The sequence below is a fragment of the Sinocyclocheilus anshuiensis genome, unplaced genomic scaffold (assembly GCF_001515605.1).
Source record: "Sinocyclocheilus anshuiensis isolate Anshui unplaced genomic scaffold, SAMN03320099.WGS_v1.1 scaffold4288, whole genome shotgun sequence".
NCBI lineage: Eukaryota > Metazoa > Chordata > Actinopteri > Cypriniformes > Cyprinidae > Sinocyclocheilus > Sinocyclocheilus anshuiensis.
The window spans coordinates 37,603-42,816 of record NW_015549839.1 but is presented as its reverse complement, the minus strand read 5'-3'; the positions used below and the strand labels follow the sequence as shown (position 1 = coordinate 42,816).

The 5,214-nt window shown below is 52.0% G+C and overlaps 1 long non-coding RNA gene across 1 annotated transcript; it reads left to right on the top strand.

The window, feature by feature from the left end:
- Nucleotides 1-382: 382 nt before the first annotated feature.
- Nucleotides 383-2,277, top strand: LOC107660886 (uncharacterized). Its single transcript, XR_001631050.1, has 3 exons — nucleotides 383-410; nucleotides 1,609-1,651; nucleotides 2,258-2,277. It is a non-coding gene; the product is annotated as an uncharacterized LOC107660886 (long non-coding RNA).
- The last annotated feature ends 2,937 nt before the right edge of the window (nucleotides 2,278-5,214 follow it).

Below are 5,214 nucleotides of genomic sequence, written 5' to 3'. Positions count from 1 at the left end.
GGGTGTTGCATTGTGGTTGCTAGGGTACCCAGGACGGTTGCTAAGGTGTTGCTAAGTGATTGTTAAGGTGCTTGGGAGGTTGCTAGGGTGTTGCTTTGCAGTTGCTAGGGTTCCCGGAGCTGTTGCTAAGGTGTTGCTATGCGGTTCCTAGGGTATCCAGGGTGGTTGCTAAGGTGTTGCTAGGTGGTTGCTACGGTACCCCTTGCGGTTGCTAAGGTGTTACTATGCGATAGTTAGGGTACCCAGGGCGGTTGCTAAGATTTGGCTATTCGGTTGCTATGGTACTCGAGGTGGTTGCTAGGGTTTTGCTTTGCTGTTGCTAGGGTTCCAGGAGCGGTTGCTAAGGTGTTACTATGCAGTTACTAGGGTATTGCTATGTGGTTGCTAGGGTACCCGGGATGGTTGCTAGGGTGTTGCTATTTGGTAGCTATGAGGTTGCTAAGGTATTCGGGATGGTTTCTATGGTGTTGCTATGCGCTTGCTAGGGTACCCAGGGAGGTTGCTAAGGTGTTGCTATGCGGTTGCTAGGTTACCCGGGGTGGTTGCTAAGTTGTTGTTATGTGTTTGCTAGGGTACCCAGGTGGTTGTTAAGGTGTTGCTATGCGGTTGCTAGGTACCCAGAGCAGTGACTAGGGTGTTGCTATTCGGTTGCTAGGGTTCCCGGGATGGTTGCCTGGGTATTTCTATGCGGATGCTAGGTTCCCAGAGCAGTTGCTAGAGTGCTGCTATGCGGTTCCTAGGGTATACGGGGCAGTTGCTAAGGTGTTGCTTTGAGGTTGTTACCGTGTTGCTATGCGGTTGCTAGGGTACCCGGGTTGGTTGTTAAAGTGTTGCTATTCGATAGCTAGGGTACCCGGAGCGGTTGCTAAGGTGTTGCTATGCAGTTGCTAGAGTGTTGATATTCGGTAGCTAGGGTACCCCGGGTGGATGCTAAAGTGTTGCAATGCGATTGCTAGGGTAACCGGAGTGGTTCCTAAGGTGTTGTTATGCAGTTAATAGGGTGTTGCTATGCGGTTGCTAAGGTACTGGGTTGGTTGCTAAGGTATTGCTATGCTGTTGCTAGGGTACCCGGGGCGATTGCCAGGGTGTTGCTATGCGGTTGCTAAGGTATTCAGGGTGGTTGCTAGGGTGTTGCTATGGGGTTTCTATGGTTCACAGGGTGATTGATATGTGGTTGCTAGGGTACCCGGGAAGGTTGCTAATGTTGCTAAGTGGTTGCTAGGGTACCCGGTCTGGTTGCTATGTAGTTGCTATGCATTTGCTTGGGTACCCGGGGCATTTGCTAAGGTGTTGCTATGCGGTTGCTAGGTACCCAGAGCAGTTGCTATGGTGCTGCTATGCGGTTGCTAGGTTTCACGGGATGGTTGCAAGGGTGTTGCTATACGGTTGCTAGGTACCCAGAGCAGTTGCTATGCTGCTGCTATGCGGATGCTAGGGTTCCCGGGCTGGTTGCTAGGGTGTTGCTATGCGGTTGCTTGGGTATCCGGGGCGGTTGCTAAGGTGCTGCTTTGAGGTTGCTATTGTGTTGCTATGCAGCTGCTAGGGTAGCCGGGATGGTTGTTAGGGTGTTGCTATATGGTTGCTAGGGTACTCAGGGCGGTTGCTAAGGTGTTGCTATGCGGTTGCTAAGGTATTCGGGGTGGTTGCTCTGGTGTTGCTTTGTGGTTGCTAGTGTACACAGGGTGGTTGCTAGTGTTTTGCTATGTGGTTGCTAGGGTACCCGGGGCGGTTGCTAAGGTTTTGCTGTGCGATTGCTAAATTATTCGGGGTGGTTGCTAGGGTGTTGCTATGCGATTGCTAGGGTACCCAGGATGGTTGCTAGGGTGTTGCTATTTGGTTGTGGTTACTAGGGTGTTGCTATGTGGTTGCTAGGGTACCCGGGGCGGTTGATAAGGTTTTGCTATGTGGTTGCTAAGTTATTCGGGGTGGTTGCTATGTGGTTGCTAGGGTTTTGCTATACGCTTGCTAGTGTACTAGGGATGGTTGCTAAGGTTTTACTATATGCGGTTGCTAGGGTACCCCTGGTGGTTGATAAGGTTTTGCTATGCGGTTGCTAAGTTATTCCGGCCTGGGATGGTTTCTAAGGTGTTGCTATGCAGTTGCTAGGGTACCAGGGGTGGTTGCTAAGGTGTTGCTATGCGGTTGCTAGGGTACCCGCGGCAATTGCCAACGTGTTGCTCTCCGGTTGATAATGTATTCGGGGTGGTTGCTATGGTGTTGCTGTGTGGTTGCTAGGGTACTCGGTGCGGTTGATAAGGTTTTGCTTTGCGGTTGCTAAGTTATACGGGGGTTGGTTGCTAGGGTGTTGCTATGCGGTTGCTAGGGTACCAGAGGTGGTTGCTATGCGGTTGCTCGGGTACCCGTGAAGTTTGCTGATGTTGCTATGCGGTTGCTAGGGTAACAAAGGTGGTTACTAAAGTGTTGCTATGCGTTTGCTAGGGTACCCGGGGTGGTTGCTATGGTGTTGCTATGCAGTTGCTAAGGTACTCAGGTGGTTGCTAAGTTGTTGCTATGCGGTTGCTACGGTACCTGGGATGTTTGCTAGGGTGTAACTATGTGGTTGCTAGGGTATCCAGGGCGGTTGCTAAGGAGTTGTTTGAGGTTGCTAAGGTGTTTCTATGCGGTTACTAGGGTACCCGAGATGGTTGCTAGTGTTTTGCTATTCTGTTGCTTAGGTACCCAGGCGGTTGCTAAGGTGTCGCTATGCGGTTGCTAAGTTACCCAGGGTGGTTGCTATGCGGTTGCTAGGCTACCCGGGGTGGTTGCTAAAGTGTTACTATGCGGTTCCTTTGGTACTGAGGCGGGTGCTAAGGTGTTGCTATGTTGTTGCTAAGATACCTGGGGTGGTACCCTAGTTGCTAAGGTGTTGCCCTGCAGTTGCTGGGATATCCGGGGTTGTTGCTAAGGTGTTGCTATGCAGTTGGTAATTTACCTAGGGCGTTGCTGTGTGGTTGCTAGGGTACCCGAGATGGTTGCTAAGGTATTGCTATGCGGATGCTAAGGTGCTGGGGAGATTGCTATGCGGTAGCTAGGGTACCCGGAGCATTTGCTAAGGTGTTGCAATGTGGTTCCTAGGGTTCCCAGGGCAGTTGCTAAGGTGTTGCTAAGTGGTTGCTACGGTACCCTGAAGGTTTCTTAAGTTGTTGCTATGCGGTTGCTAGGGTAACTAGTGCAGTTAATAGGGTGTTGCTTTGTGGTTGCTAGGGTACCCGCGACGGTTGCAAAGGTGTTGCTATGCGGTTGCTAAGGTGCTTTGGAGGTTACTAGGGTGTTGCTTTGCGGGTGCTAGGGTACCCGGAGCAGTTGCTAAGGTGTTGCTATGCGGTTCCTAGGGTATCCAGGGTGGTTGCTAAGGTATTGCTAGGAGGATGCTACGGTACCCCTTGCAGTTGCTAAGATGTTACTATGCGATAGTTAGGGTACCCAGGGCGGTTGCTAAGGTTTGGCTGTTCGGCTGCTATGATACTCGGGGTGGTTGCTAGGGTGTTGCTATGTGGTTGCTAGGGTGCCAGGAGCGGTTGCTAAGGTGTTGCTATGCGGATGCTAAGGTGCTGGGGAGGTTGCTATGCGATTGCTAGGGTACCCGGAGCAGTTGCTAAGGTGTTGCAATGCGGTTCCTAGGGTACCCAGGGCGGTTGCTAAGTTGTTGCTAGGTGGTTGCTACGGTACCCGGACGGTTTCTACGGTGTTGCTATGCGGTTGCTAGGGTACCAGGAGCGGTTGCTAAGGTGTTGCTATGCGGATGCTAAGGTGCTGGGGAGGTTGCTATGCGGTTGCTAGGGTACCCGGAGCAGTTGCTAAGGTGTTGCAATGCGGTTCCTAGGGTACCCAGGGCGGTTGCTAAGGTGTTGTTAGGTGGTTGCTACGGTACCCGGATGGTTTCTAAGGTGTTGCTATGCGGTTGCTAGGGTAACTAGTGCAGTTAATAGGGTGTTGCTTTGTGGTTGCTAGGGTACCTGGCACGGTTGCTAAGGTTTTGCTATGCGGTTGCTATGTTATACGGGGGTTGGTTGCTAGGGTGTTGCTATGCGGTTGCTAGGGTACCCGTGAAGTTTGCTGATGTTGCTATGCGGTTGCTAGGGTACACAGGACGGTTGCTAAGGTGTTGCTATGCGGTTGCTAAGGTGCTGGGGAGTTGCTAGGTTGTTGCTTTGCGGTTGCTAGGGTACCCGGAGCAGTTGATAAGGTGTTGCTATGCGGTTCCTAGGGTATCCAGGGCTGTTGCTAAGGTGTTGTTAGGTGGATACTATGGTACCCCTTGCGGTTGCTAAGGTGTTACTATGCGATAGTAAGGGTACCCAGGGCGGTTGCTAAGGTTTGGCTATTCAGTTGCTATGGTACTCGGGGTGGTTGCTAGGGTGTTGCTATTCGGTTGCTAGGGTACCAGGAGCAGTTGCTAAGTTGTTGCTATGCAGTTGCTTGGGTGTTGCTATGTGGTAGCTAGGGTACGCAGGGCGATTGTTAAGGTATTTGGGCTGGTTGCTATTCGGTTGCTAGGGTACCCGAAGTGGTTGCTAAGGTGTTTCTAAGCAGTTGCTAGAGTGTTACTATGCGGTTGCTAGGGTCCCCAATGCGGTTGCTAAGGTACTCGGGCTGGTTGATATGCGGTTCCTAGGGTACCAGGGGTGGTTGCTAAGCGCATGCAAGGGTGCCCTGTTGTGTTTGCTAAGGTGTTGCTATGCGGTTGCTAGGGTACCTGGGGAGGTTTCCAAGGTGTTGCTATGCGTTTGCTAAGGTATTCAGGGTGGTTGCCAAGGTGTTGCTTTGCGGTTGCTAAGTTACTCGGGGTTGTTGCTTTGCGGTTGCTAGGGTACCCGGGGCAGTCTCTAAGGTGTTGCTATGCGGTTGCTGTGGTGTTCAGGGTGGTTGCCAAGGTTTTGCTTTCCGGTTGCTTGGGCACCCGGGGTGGTTGCTAAGGTCTTGATCTGTGGTTGCTAGGGTACCCGGGTTGGCAGCTAAGGTGTTGCTATGCGGTTGCTAGGGTTCCCAGGGCGGTTGCTAGGGTATCCAGGTTAGTTGCTAGGGTGTTGCTATATGGTTGCTAGGGTACTTCGGGCAGTTGATAGGGTGTTGCTATGTGGTTGCTAGGGTACCCGGGGCCCTTGCTAAGGTGTTGCTATGCGGTTGCTAAGTTCCTAGGGTGGTTGCTAGGGTGCTGCTATGTGGTTGATAGGGTTGCCGGGATGGTTGATAGGGTGTTGCTATACGGTTGCT